This window comes from Hibiscus syriacus, unplaced genomic scaffold, assembly GCF_006381635.1.
Source record: "Hibiscus syriacus cultivar Baekdansim isolate YM2019G1 unplaced genomic scaffold, ASM638163v2 tig00110694_pilon, whole genome shotgun sequence".
NCBI lineage: Eukaryota > Viridiplantae > Streptophyta > Magnoliopsida > Malvales > Malvaceae > Hibiscus > Hibiscus syriacus.
In genome coordinates, this window is record NW_024062828.1 from 399,749 (window position 1) to 414,518 (window position 14,770).

Sequence of the window (14,770 nt, forward strand, 5' to 3'; positions counted from 1 at the left end):
AAGAGCATTAAATGATGAACATTGGATTATGGCTATGCAAGAAGAGTTAAATCAATTTGAGAGAAGTAAAGTATGGACATTAGTTGAAAGACCTAGTAATAAATCTACTGTAGGTACTAGATGGGTATTTAGAAATAAGCTTGATGAGAGTGGTAATATAGTGAGAAACAAGGCTAGACTTGTTGCTCAAGGGTATACTCAAGAAGAGGGCATAGACTATGATGAAACATACGCTCCTGTAGCTAGAATGGAAGCAATTAGAATGTTATTAGCATTTGCATGTTTTCATGAATTTAAATTATATCAAATGGATGTTAAAAGTGCATTTTTACATGGTTTTTATAAAGGAAGAAGTGTATGTGGAACAACCTCCAGGTTTTGAAGATTCAAAATTTCCGAATCATGTTCTTAAATTGACAAAAGCTCTTTATGGTTTAAAACAAGCTCCTAGAGCTTGGTATGAAAGATTGTCAAATTTTTTAATTGAAAAAGGTTTTTCAAAAGGGAAGGTTGACACTACATTGTTTTAAAAACATAAAGGTAAAGATTTATTAGTAGTTCAAATCTATGTTGATGATATAATATTTGGTTCTACTAATGATGTTCTTTGCCAAGAATTTTCTAAGCTAATGCAAAGTGAGTTTGAGATGAGCATGATGGGGGAGCTCTCATTTTTCTTGGGACTCCAAATCAAGCAAAGAAAAGATGGCATCTTCATCAATCAAGCTAAGTACATCAAAGATATGCTCAAGAAGTTTGGACTGGAAAATGCTAAACCTCGTGACACTCCAATGAGCTCTTCAACAAAGCTTGACTTAGATGAATGAGGTAAATGTGTAGATGTTAAATTATATAGGTCAATGATTGGATCTCTACTTTATCTAACTGCAAGTGTAACACCCCAACCTGTATCCGACCCGGATACGAGTCCGAAGTGTCACATTGACTTTTCAAACCTTGACTCTTAAGAAAAATCCAGGGAAATTTAAAACTTTATTTAAATCAAAATAAAGACTTTATCAGAGTGCTCGTACTTAATGACTTATTACATGCCAACACTTTATACATAACCAAATACATACTTTGTCAATATTTCTGATCTGATTTTTGGTAAGGAAACTGACCTGTCTTACTCCGCATCCCTCTCTTCTCGAAACCTACGTGTGAAACAATCACACGCTAAGTCGAAGACTTAGTGAGGCATAACAACTTAATGCACTTTAAAACATATATTGATACATGCATGTTCTGTTCTATCATGTTATAGCAATTCCATGCATTTTTCATATCGTATAAAAATCATTAATTGCAGTAAATACATACATACACATAATTCATCATTTACAGTTTATCATATAATCACATACTTTTTCAATCAAACACTATACACACAAACATCATATCATTTCTATAGCATTTCATACTAACTTATATTTGTTCATATCTCTGGATTAGCCCATGTACATATGTGAGAACTATCGATATGTGAGTCTATAGAGGTTGTGCACTATGCTGTCACCACAGCTCGTATAAACGCACCGAAGTGCCCCGTAGAATTGCACCGTAGTGCCATAATGATGTCCATAAGGACCACATAGAATTCTTTAAGAATCATATACATATGCTAGGGATCAAGTATGTGTCTTTCCAGACTTCACATGTTCCAAAGAATATACATATGTCCCGAAGAACCGCGTAGAATTGCACCGTAGTGCCATAATAATGTCCATAAGGACCACATAGAATTCTTTAAGAATCATATACATATGCTAGGGATCAAGTATGTGTCTTTCCAGACTTCACACATGTTCCAAAGAATATACATATGTCCCGAAGAACCGCGTAGAATTGCACGTAATGCCATATAATAATGTCCATAAGGACCACATAGAATTCTTTAAGAATCATATACATATGCTAGGGATCAAGTATGTGTCTTTCCAGACTTCACACATGTTCCAAAGAATACATATGTCCCGAAGAACCTCGTAGACCCGACTCTTGGCATGCCAACTATACCCCTAGCTCTCATGACACATAACATGGGCGTTATCATTTATTTCATTTCAAATATTCACATAAACTTGTAATTCACTTTCACATATCACGTATCACATAGCTTTTTCATATGATCACATAGTCACGTAGTTCACTTACACGTAGATCATTCCATATAATTCACATGTCACATATGTCATGTTTTCATATTTCTATCATTCTCACCCAATCACCTTATTCATGTACACATACTCATCATATATGTTCACATATGATATACTTCATATAACAGATAGGAACACTTTCACGTAGCTTATAATCATAGGTTTTGTCTCATAACATTACTTGTTTTCACATATATATTTCATATCAATTCTTATACCATCACATAATTCCTTTAACATACATAACATATCATGTAACATTATAATAGAAATACTTATAAGTCATATCACTGAGAGCACATATTATAGTCACATTGCTTATATCTTAATCTTATGCCTTCTCTTAGACATTATATATATATATTCACATGTTCAGGTAATCCACCATTTCATCACATAATTGTGTATTCATATAACTCATTTCATTTCAGTTCATATCTATATATATATATCCTCAAGATTATCCTAATATAAATCATATAGCACTCTTATATTTCGTATCATATTCATCTAGGGCAGACTTATAACATATCTCACTTCTATTATTTCTCTATATAATAATGTTTACTTAATTCAATTTCATAACTCCTATAATCTTCTCATATAACTTCATAATTTCTATCATACAACCCATGTGTTATAGTTTTATTTAAACATATGAATCTTTCCCATCTAGCTTATCTTATATGTTCATCTTATCATTTATGTTCAAATCTCCTAGTTAGTGTACTATTCTCACTTCATCCTATAGATCAATATCCAGCTTATTTCACTTATCATATAATAATAATTATATTTTACTATGATCACATAGTTTATATCTCATATAATGCATAACCTTTCTTATGGAATTACTTATACTTTATCATCCAACACATAAAAGAACAGATCAATCCATATAATCAAGCATACATACATGCATATTCCACTCATGCCTTTAATCATGAATTCATGTGTAACACTTTAGGAAATAGACTCATCGCAAGTCTTATTCCCATCGCACATCGTATACTATTGAATATGCACTCACCTGGCCTCACTAGTCAATTTTAATCTCTTATCTTTCCCTTGATCGATCTTACTTGCCAAACGTTCCGGAATTTCTTTATGCGTAGAATCTACATAAATGTACATTTCGAGGTAATCATTAGATACCTACACCTTTTAATTAGATACTAGCAACTTAAACGAACTTATTAAACCAATATTCCCATTTTTTTCTTTAGGGGAAATCGGTTCCCTACTGAGGGGGTATCGATTCCCTCATGACATTCTGGAAATTTTGTCGTTTGAAGGGGTATCGGTTCCCCTTGAATGGGTACCGATTCCCCTTGCCAGAAATCATATTTTCAACCCGAAAATTACTTCATTTCCTCTCAAACATTCATATCATCCCCTTTCATTCTTAACTCTAGTACACATACTTAAACCAATCTATATTCATTTATTCATCTTAAACCTCAAAATCCTATATTCCATACGAGATTCAAAAAATCATACCAAATTTTCAATGTGTTCTAATTCCAATTCTAACACTTTATACTTCTTAATTAGATTGATGACAAGTCAAATTCATCCTTAGAATTTCAAAAACCTTTCTATATCAAAACTTCATTTCTAATCTTTTAATAGAAATTCCTTTCTAATTCTCCCTTCTTGATGTTTAAGTTATACAAGCTTTCCTTAAGCTTATAACCCCCAAAGATTCAAAACCAACTTATAAATTCCAGAAATTAACAGTTAAAAATCAAACTTACCTTTAAGCTGGAGCTACGAGAAGAAGAAGAAGAAGCAAGAAGAAGGCTTCCAGAACTCTCCCAAAACCCACGTATATCACCTGTATTTAAAGGAAATACAAAATATCCTTTAATCTGAAAAGACTAAATTACCCCTTTAATTATCCATCTATGCTATTCAATCCATCATCAACATTCTTTACTTAAATCCCAACACTTTTAACTTATTTCAAAATTGAGCACACAGTTTCCAAAATTTACATTTTAGTCACTGATCCGGCTTTTGGGGATGTTACAGCAAGTAGACTGGACATTATGTTTAGTGTTTGCTTATGTGCTAGATTTCAATCATGTCCTAAGGAATCACATTTACTAGCTGTTAAGAGAATCTTTAGATACCTTAAGGACACTCCTAGTTTAGGACTTTGGTATCCAAGAGACTCTAACTTTAGCTTGCATGCTTTTTCTGATGCGGATTATGGAGGATGCAAATTAGATAGGAAAAGCACCTCCGGTACTTGCCAATTCCTTGGAAATATGCTGATTTCTTGGTTTTCAAAGAAACAAAATTGTGTTGCATTATCTACCACTGAAGCGGAATACATTTCAGCCGGTAGTTGTTGTGCACAAGTTTTATGGATGAAACAACAACTTTTTGATTATGGAATTGAAGTAGGAACTATTCCTATCAAGTGTGACAATACTAGTGCTATTTGTCTCACTAAAAATCCCATCCAACACTCTAGAACTAAGCACATTGAAATAAGACATCACTTCATTAGAGACCATGTCTCTAAGGAAGATGTAGTTCTAGAATTTGTTGATACTTTGCACCAATTAGCGGATATCTTTACAAAACCTTTAGACAAAGAAAGATTTTGGACATTTAGGAGAGAATTAGGTTTAACTGACCTAGCTTCACTTAGTGTTTAAAATAGTTTTTAGCATTTTAAGAATAAATGAAAAATGCTTATAATGATAATTTTTTATTGCATTCTTGCTATTAGTTAGGGGAGTTTATGTTATTTGGTGAAAATTAATTTTATGTTCAAATTGTTGTTTAAAGATTAATTTTATTGATTGAACATGATTAATTTTCAATATTTGAGTTGCCAATACCACTAAAGCTAATTAATTTAGCATTCTGAGTGTTTTAAAATGGATTTTTGACATTTCTATGCCTAGTGCATCGATACATCCCTTTGAATGTGCACCGATGCACACCTTGAATGTGCATCGATGCACCTGGTCATGCATCGATGCATCCGTCGGGTTTTGGGATAAAATGCCTTATTTTCTTCATTTTCTCAAAACCTAAAAACCCTCTCTCCAAACCGTTCGTCCCTCTCTCTCTAAAATCTCCATTCTTGCTCAAAATCAACAATTTTTTGTCGGAATCTTCAAGATTTTCAACTTGCAAATCTGCTTCAATCATTAAATCGTGCAAAACAACTCTTCATCCCTCTCAATCCGAATTTTCAAGGTATTTTTCTAAAAACCTCTATTTTACAAACTTTTGATTTTAGAACTAGTTTTGATTAGTTCTACAATGCACATTATATCGGACATTGATTGTTTGTTGGTTCTAAACTAGATTTTACTACCAATTTCGTCAAAAACAAACAATTTTTCAAAAAAAAAAATTTAATTTCGAATTTTTAAAAAAAAAAAGTTTAAGATTTTTTTATTTAATTGTTTTGTTTTCATGAAAACTATATTATGATTATCACATACTAATCTTAAATAGTTTTTCAAAACATGCCCATTAGGATATGGTTTAGAGAACCTTGAATTATTGAGGACTCATTTGAGTTTTGGGATTGATTATGCATACATGTGTTTCAAATTGTAGGTGACATTCCTTATTCCAATTTCCTTTAATCATGTCAAATCCTAAACGACCTAGGTCATCTTCGAGTCAATCAAACCAAAACGTCCTCCCATTCCTCAACCTCTTAATCCCGTTCCTCCTCCACTTTCATCTTTATTAGGATCTTGTTTTAACATGCCTGAGCGTCGTAGAGATGAATTGTACTCTAGGTACAGAAACTCTTTCCAAACTTATAGAATTCATGAAGAGCATATTCCTTCGCTTCAAGCTATGGTTGACATCGATTTCGAATACCTTCCAATTCTTAAAGCTTGGAAGTTTGATAAATTGTTTAAACTTAAACTCATTGTCTATCAACAATTGGTCCGCATTTTCTATTCCAATGTGGTATGTATTCAAAATGAAACTCAATGTGGAACTATAGCCATTAGATCCTATCTTTTAGGCCAATATATTAATATTGACCCCGAGACTATAGCTTTTCGTTTTGGGTTAGATGATAATGGTGTATATAATGAAAGTGAAAATGTGGAATATCCCTATATTTCAAACTCAAGTGTTAGTACTCTACGATCTCATCACGATCGTTTTCTCCATTTGATGATATCTTGGTAGTTTAGACCATCCGGAGGTAGGTACTCCACACTTCGTGCTAGGGATTTATGGTGGATGTATTGTCTTAAAAATAAAATCAAAATCAATCTACCCCACATTATCTTCAGTCAACTAGTTGATGTTATAAACATTGCTCCTTCAAAACATGTCGAAACATTTAGTTTATTGATGTCTTATTAGTAACCTCTTTATCAAACTTGGTCTAGACGTTTCTCTTGACAATCCTATCCCTCTTCAAAATCAAATCAATCTCACATCCTTGAAGAAAGCGGATTGGAAGCAAGACGAGGTTACCGGTCAATGGGTTTTTAGACCCAGAAAGCAAACTCTGGGAGCTAGTTCCTCATGAGCTGCTCCTAGCTCCTCTCGTGCTCCTCCTCCTCCAGCTCTGGCTGATGAAGATGATCCTGAATTTCAACAACTTATGCAAGACATCGATGATCACGTACCTGATGACGAGCCTGCACCGGAACCTGCTCCACAAGAAGAACAAATGCCTCCGTATTTTCGTTCGTTCTTGGAGACATTTGATTTACGGTATGCGTCCATGGATTCGTGCTTCACATTCATTGAGTCCCAGCTCTCTACCTTGGGAGCTCAACAACAAGATATGAATGATCGTTTGGATGCACTCTCACTTGAGATGAGAGCACGTTACCCTCCTCCTCCTCCCGATCCTTCAATGGATGAATAGACTTATTTTTTTTTGGGATGAACTTGAATTGTTAAAACATCTTGGGTTATCTTTCTTTGATTGTTGGACGACTATTAGATATTATATATATTTTGCTTTGTTACAATATATGCATTAGTTATTTTTTAGTTGCAATATGACCAATTTACCATTTCACATTTTTATGAATATTGATCATGAAACTAATGGCTAACTCTCTTTTGATTGTGATCTTAGCAGCTTAAGCTATATATATATATATATATAGATAGATATTTAATCAATTGGCTATATTTTTCAAAACCTTGTTCAAATCAATTTTTACTTTTTGATTTAACAAAAAGGGGGAGAAAATGTTAAGTGTTAAAATGTTTTAAGGGAGAAGTGTTATAGTAAGGGGGAATAATTTTTCTAAATTGAAATTAATTTTTAGAAAATCTTAAAATAACACAAATGTTTTGTTATATCAAAAAGGGGGAGATTGTTGAAAATATTTTGTGTTTCGTTAACAAATTAAATTTAAATGAATTTTAAGATTTTACAAATGATTTTCTAAGTATATTCGATTTAATTAATTGAATATCAAATTATTACTCCAAGTCTTTTAAGATCAATTTCAAACCTTACTAATTGTGTAAAATTGTGTTTTATACTTAATATATTTTTGAAACAAATTTCACAAAGTATTTTGAACCCAAGCCTAAAATCAATTTTCAGATTGATGCACCGATGCACCAATCCATGCATCGATGCACCATGAATTAAATTGAACATCGAATGCATTTCATGCATCGATGCACATACCATGCACTGATGCACTGAAGATTTTATGAAAACATCGAATGCATTTGATGCATCGATGCACCAGCCATGCATCGATGCACTATGGCTATTTTTAAACATCGAATGCACTTGATGCATCGATGCACTCTTAGTGCACCGATGCACTAAGGGTCCAACAGTCAAAATATATGAATTTTACACTGATGCACCGATGTACCATGGGTATGCATCGATGCACTGACGCTCCCAACTGTTTTAATTAATTGTTTTCACACTAAAACGACTATATTATATTCATTAATGATCCCCATCATTCAAAAGTGATTCAAGGTGTATTTAAGTAAGCTTAGAAGCCATTGATCAACAACAAGAAACATCAAGTAACTAGAATCAAGAGAGAATCAAAGAGAAAGCATCAAACCTCAAGTTTGAGCATTTCAAGCCTATTTGTTTTCATTCAATATTCATCTTGCTTTCAAGAACACTTATTGTGCTCAATTGTATTCATTTTTTAGAGTTCTTTTCTTTGTTCTAGAATTGTGCAAACAATCTACCTTGTGAGGATTTCCTTGTAAGTTTGCAAATTTGTATTGTTCTATTTGGGAGAGAGTGTTCTCAAGAATTTGGGGTATAATTCTTGAGGGTTTGTAAGGTTACTTTTTGTCCTCAAAAGAAAGACAAATGAGTGAATTTGTGGAAATCCTTAGTGTGGATAGCTAAGGTAATGGACGTAGACTTTGGTTGAGAAAGTCGAACCACTCTAAATCGCTGTGCAATTATTTTCAATTTTCTGCAAAAGCTTCCACCAAAATTTTTATTGCCAATTCACCCCCCTCTTGGCCGATTCCATCAATAGATTAACTCAACACTAGCCCTTTTTCACTTTCAATGTTCCAAATTGATCCAAATCACATATAATACTTCTAATATCATTTCTAAGCCATAGGAAAATTTTCAACATTTTCCCACAATTTCTTCCCTGTCATAGCCCAATTTATAGAAAATTAGAAATAAAATAGAAGGTTAAAATTTAGAATTTATTTGGTTGAAATTTAGGGACTAGATTGTAAAATATTTAAAGCTGATAGACCATTTAAAGAAGTTACAGAAAATTCAAGGACTTGAACTCGAATTTATCATTTTTATTACTTTAGTGAAAAATAAACTTACCCCGATAAATTTAACTCTAAATTTCCCCCAAATCAAACATAATCTTTAACCCTAAATATTCATCTTCCTTGTCGATCCTCGTTATTGGCTCAATCCGCCACTGTCTAGCCACCATTTGTCACTCTGACACCACCAATAGACTCAATGTCGGTTGGCGACCAAAACCCAACCCCTATTCCGTCGTGAATCACCGTCATTCGCCATGGAGGAGCCAAGAAAATCCCATCACCGAGTGAATGTTCGACGATTCCAACCACCTCCAACGTTGTTTTGCCTCACCGCTGCATTCACCGGTGTCGTGCGAGAAAAACCTGACCGATTGCGTTCCTCGTTGACATCGTCTTAGACCACTATTAGGTAAGTTACCGATTGGTTGTTGTTGATAGTTTGGCCTGGTTTATTGGTGATATTGGATTAGGTTTTGATGTAATTGAGGCCATAGTTGAATTTGGAGTAATCGGTTGGTGAAAATGGTCCCTATCATTGCCGCACGTGCCGCCACACGCTGGCAGTATGTGTGGTGGTCTCTTGTCGGTTCAAGAAATTTCTGGAACCGGTCCAGGCAGAATTGAACCAGGTTGACCTGACCCAAACCATTGACCGATCTGACCATTAACCTTAACCATTCAAACCGTTAACTTTATCCGGTCAGACCTTTGACCGGTATGACCATTGACTTTGCCCAAAAAAGTCAATTTTTGAAAAGTCTTATTTTATATTTTTCGACGTCCTAAGTCCGATTTTGAAATACGTTTCGCCAAATTCAAACTCGAAAGCCTCCAAATTGACTGTCAAACCCAAATATGTTTATGTAATTAAGTGTTTTAATTTTAGAATAATTAAAGTAAGACTTGAGATTGATTAATTATTTTTATTTGAAGGTAATCGAGACTTATTTGATCGCTCGCCAGCTCGACCCAACTCTTTTTGATCTGCTAGACCACATGAGCCAATAGTCACTCGTAGGAACCTTGAACTTTAAGAATACCTCGATTGGAATATTACTTTGATATTAACTCAGTTTGCTATGAATTAGGATCGAGCACTGTAGCAGAGCGTGGCAAGGCCGGTGCTCAGTAGTTTTGCCATGTGTCCCTATTTTACGAGGTATGTTCCCTATGTGCTACCCGATTATTTTATCTGATTTGAAATATGTTTCACTGAAAATTTTGATTTACTGGTTGATGATTTATGGATTATGATTGAATAATGCATGATATTTTAATAATTGTTTTCACTAGAAAAATATGATTTTTCCGAATATGGATCATGGAAATTTCTGCTCATTATGTGAATTGTTTTATTGAAATGTTTTATTAGGTAGGCTGGAGAATATATTCCCCTCTTTGATGGTGCAAAACTCAATGAAGCACCTGCTTTCTTGGAACGAGGACAAATTCAAAACAATCAACATTTCTTTCAATCTCGGACGTAAGCCTTCAACAAACCATTCACTTGCATCATTCTCAGTCGAAATAAGTTCAGCAGCAAAACGACTTAATTTATTAAACTCACACTCGTACTAATACACAGTGATATTCAACTGCTTCAGACTCATAAAATCTTGCTTCATTTGCCTTATAAATTGATCCCCTATATACTTGTGCTTGAATTCTTATAAAAACAAGGACCATATCACTTGGCCACTTTTCATTTGCATGGTTACATTCGTCCACCATATTCTCGCTTGCCCACAAAGCAATGAAACCACTCTATCTACCTTCTCCACCTCAGAACAGTGGAGCCCATCTAGCATTATCTTTACATCATTAAGCCAAAGGTCCGCAGTAACAGGACCTTCTTTGGATTCACCCTTGAATTCTGGAGCTCCTAATCCTTTCAACTCCTTCGCAATATTCATTCTTTGAGTTGAGGGAGAAGGAGGTTGGAAATACGTCAGAATAACGTCCAACGTCCTGCAGAGCATATCTTGATCTTATACAAGCACTCCTGAAGATGTTTGTTCTTTACATTGCCTAGCCAGGGCAGGTGAATTACTACTCCCTTCTGGTCTATCATCTTCCGCTTCATTTCCGGAGCTCTCGTGTTTTGACATCTAATAAGACATAACCATATAATTTTATTACCAAGACATCATACTCATCACTCTATCAAATCAGAAGTTCTCACTATTTTGTTGGCATATATATTTTTAAAGACACTCTTAACTTCGATTTATGCCTAGAATCGGCTAAATATTAGCTCTGATACCATTAAATATAACACCTCCAACCTGTACCTGACCCGTATACGATTCTGATGTGTCACATTGACTTTTCAAATACATTTTCTCTTACAAAATCATGGAAAAATTAAACTTTTCATTAAAATTAAAGTAAAATAATTTACATAAGTATAATCAAAATATTACAAAATCGATCAGAGCATGTGTGATTTAAACTTGATTACATGCCAACATAAATAATACAACAAAATGATATACTGTTTGAATTATTTTTGATATGATATTCTGTAAAATGTATGCTGCCTTGATGGATCCTAACTCTGATCTTCCTGCTTCTTGGTACCTACTTGTGAAACACTCACACGCTAAGTCACAGACTTAGTGAGGCATATAGTATACTAATGAAATACTTAAGTCATGAACATGCAATCCAATCATTTCAGTATGTAATCACAATCACCATATAACTACTCAATAATAATATATATAATAATGCATTTAACGAATAACAAAATGTCATCTTATCATAAAGGTAATTATTTTTATAACTTTTATGTGTCCATGTACATTATTGAGAACTTAAGGTTTGTGAGTACATTGAGGTTATGCACATATACTGTCACCACAGCTCATATAAATTTGCACTGAGTGCCATATAAAATTGTCCCGAATGACCTTATATATGTCCTGAAGGACCTCCTAGAACTCTTGACTCTTGGCATGTCAATTATACCCATAGCTCTCATATCACATAACATTGGCTTAAACATTTATATGTTCATATAGTCAACTAATTCATCACATATACATATACTCATATAACTTATATCACTTCTCATGTAATCACATATGTTCTATCTCATAACATATATCATATGTGCATATAATCACTTATCTCATATCATATAGCTTATTTTTTGTTATCTTATGTTCACATGGATCACATAACATATATCATAACATAGAAACATATTTCACTTATGCATATACTCATAATGATCATAACATATACATGTTCATAACTATTTAACCATGAAATCAGACATAGGAAATAGACTGATCACAAGTCTTGTTTACATAAAACAATATTTATACTATAGTATGCACTCACCTTAGCCTCGCTGAGTCCGATCAACTCCTATAACTTTTATTCATCTCTTGATCATTTCTAACTCTTCAATCGTTCCAGAACTTGCTTATGCTCGATATCTACACAATTATACATTTGATATGAATATCAGAATTCTAAGCATTATAATTCGTTCATAGTAACCTCAGCTAAAAGAAGTACTTAATTTAAATTTCCAATTTGAGTAATATTGGTACCCAAGGTATGGTACAGATACTTCCTTTATTGTGGCATAGATATTGTTCCTTAGTATCGATACCCTTTCCTGGTTCTGGAATTCTTTTTCAAAAATGGTATCGATACTCGCCTAATGGTATCGGTACCCTTGGTATCGATACTACCCTTTAGGTATCGATGCTCCTTGAATAACTTATCCAATTTTGGCTTATGGTATCGATATTGTTCAATCGGTATCGATACCCATACCCAAAATATCACTCGTTTCTCTTTGAAGTATCGATACTAGATGAATCAATACTGATACACCTAACACATAATTCACTCATTTAACCCAAAAATTTACCAGTACCAACCTAAACCTTTCATTTTTAACTCCTTTCATGCCATTAAACTTAACTACACTTACTCAAACCATCTTATATCCATATAACACATCATTATCTTCAAAATATCATCCTAATTCGTGAAACCAAGAATTTTACTAAATTTCCAACATGTTCTAATTTCATTTCTAACACTTTATACTTCTTATTCTAACTGATGACAAGTCAAATTTAATCTCGAAACTCACTTACTAACTCTTTTCCATAATTTCACTTAACCACCTATTATATTAAATCTTTTCTAACTCTTTCATCTTTTGGTTTTAAGACAACTTAAGCTTTCCTTAAGATTAAGTATTATCTAAAGAACATAAACCAAGCTTAAATTTAATAAATGATCAACAATCATGACACTCACCTTTTCTAAATGGGGTTCACAGCTGAAGGAGGAAGAAAGCTCTGGAAATCTTGATTTTTCCTTCCATAATCTCCATGTGGTTATAATATAACCATAACCAATTTTTTTAAAATTATTTTCCTTGTCAAATGACCATTTTTACCTTCCATTCCTCCTTTGCTATTCAATCCTACTTAAAAATATTCCACTTAAGTCTCTAAACTTTTAAATTTATATAATTTTAGTCACTACATTCTAAAATTTTACAATTCGAACACTAACCCTGTGTATGGGATGTTACAGGTTAAGTACATTAAGAAATATATATTGGTCAATGGATATTGATGGATGCATCATACCCTATGACAAGGAGATCAATATCGAATTTTTGCATCAAGCTTGAAAATTCTTTAATTTCCTGAAAATCAAAGAAGCAAGCTACAATTGCATGATCCTCAACAGAAGCTGAGTTTAGAAGCATGGTTGTGGTAGTAACTGAGGTTTATGGCTGAATGGATTAATGAATGAATTTGGGGTCTCAAATTAACAATTGATGTACCTCTATTGTGACAACAAAGCTTCACTTCATATTAGAACAAACAATGTTTATCATTAGTGTACCAAACACATAGAAATTAACTACCGCATTAGAGAAAAAATCTAGAAAGGCTTGATCAAAACTGAACATATTATCTTTGAAGAACAGTTAGCAGATGTGCTAACCAAAGCACTTGGCTCACAACATCACAAGCAACTAGTTTCTAAGTTAGGGGTTAAAGATATCTTTCACCCTCCAACTTGAGGGGGAGTGTTGTAACTAATTTTTTTTAGATAGTTAGGCTAACGAATTAGTTGGTTTGTTAGTCAGATGGAGTTTTTGTTATTGTGCATAAAAGACATTTGAAATATTATTCACATGAATAATAGAGAAATATTTTTCAATATTGTGAGTCCCTTTGAGATAGCTAAGTCTGTATTTCATCTGTTTGATTGGAATTGTCTTGTGAACTACAAACATGTTTCAAGAAAAAACTGATGTAGTTGCTGATCAATTATGAAGGGAGTCCAGATAAACACTGAAAAAGAAAAAAGAGGCGATTGTTGGAAAAGTAATGGATTAATTTAATTATATTGATGATAATTAAAAACAATCATATCATATGATGAACAAATTTATTAATATTAAGCCATATGACTTGCTGAATAGACTTATTAATAATAAGTCATGTTATTTAAGGACTATATTGTTTGGAACTTATAATAATAGTATTTGGGCATTCTTTTCCCCTTCCATTTTTTTCGTTAAAACATGATTTAATGTCGATTATGAAGAGGGATTTTTAATGAGTATCCATTTTCTTTCAAAAAAAATCTAAACATTAATGGATTAATGGAAAAACATGATGATCCTTCTTTCGATTATTTTTCTAAAGTATCCTTTTGACCTTGATTTAAGGTTGTTTCATCTCCAGGAACATTATATTCACTATAAACAATCTTCTAAGCAATTTGTGATTCAAGAATTGCTTTTACATGAACAAATCAACTATCATAATTGTATTTCGCAAGAAGATGATAATGAAATA

The 14,770-nt window shown here is 33.2% G+C and overlaps 1 protein-coding gene across 1 annotated transcript in view; it reads right to left on the reverse strand.

The window, feature by feature from the left end:
• The window catches only part of LOC120138536 (potassium transporter 8-like), a 55,346-nt gene that overhangs the window by 19,463 nt on the left and 21,113 nt on the right, over positions 1 to 14,770 (reverse strand). The window lies entirely within an intron of this gene.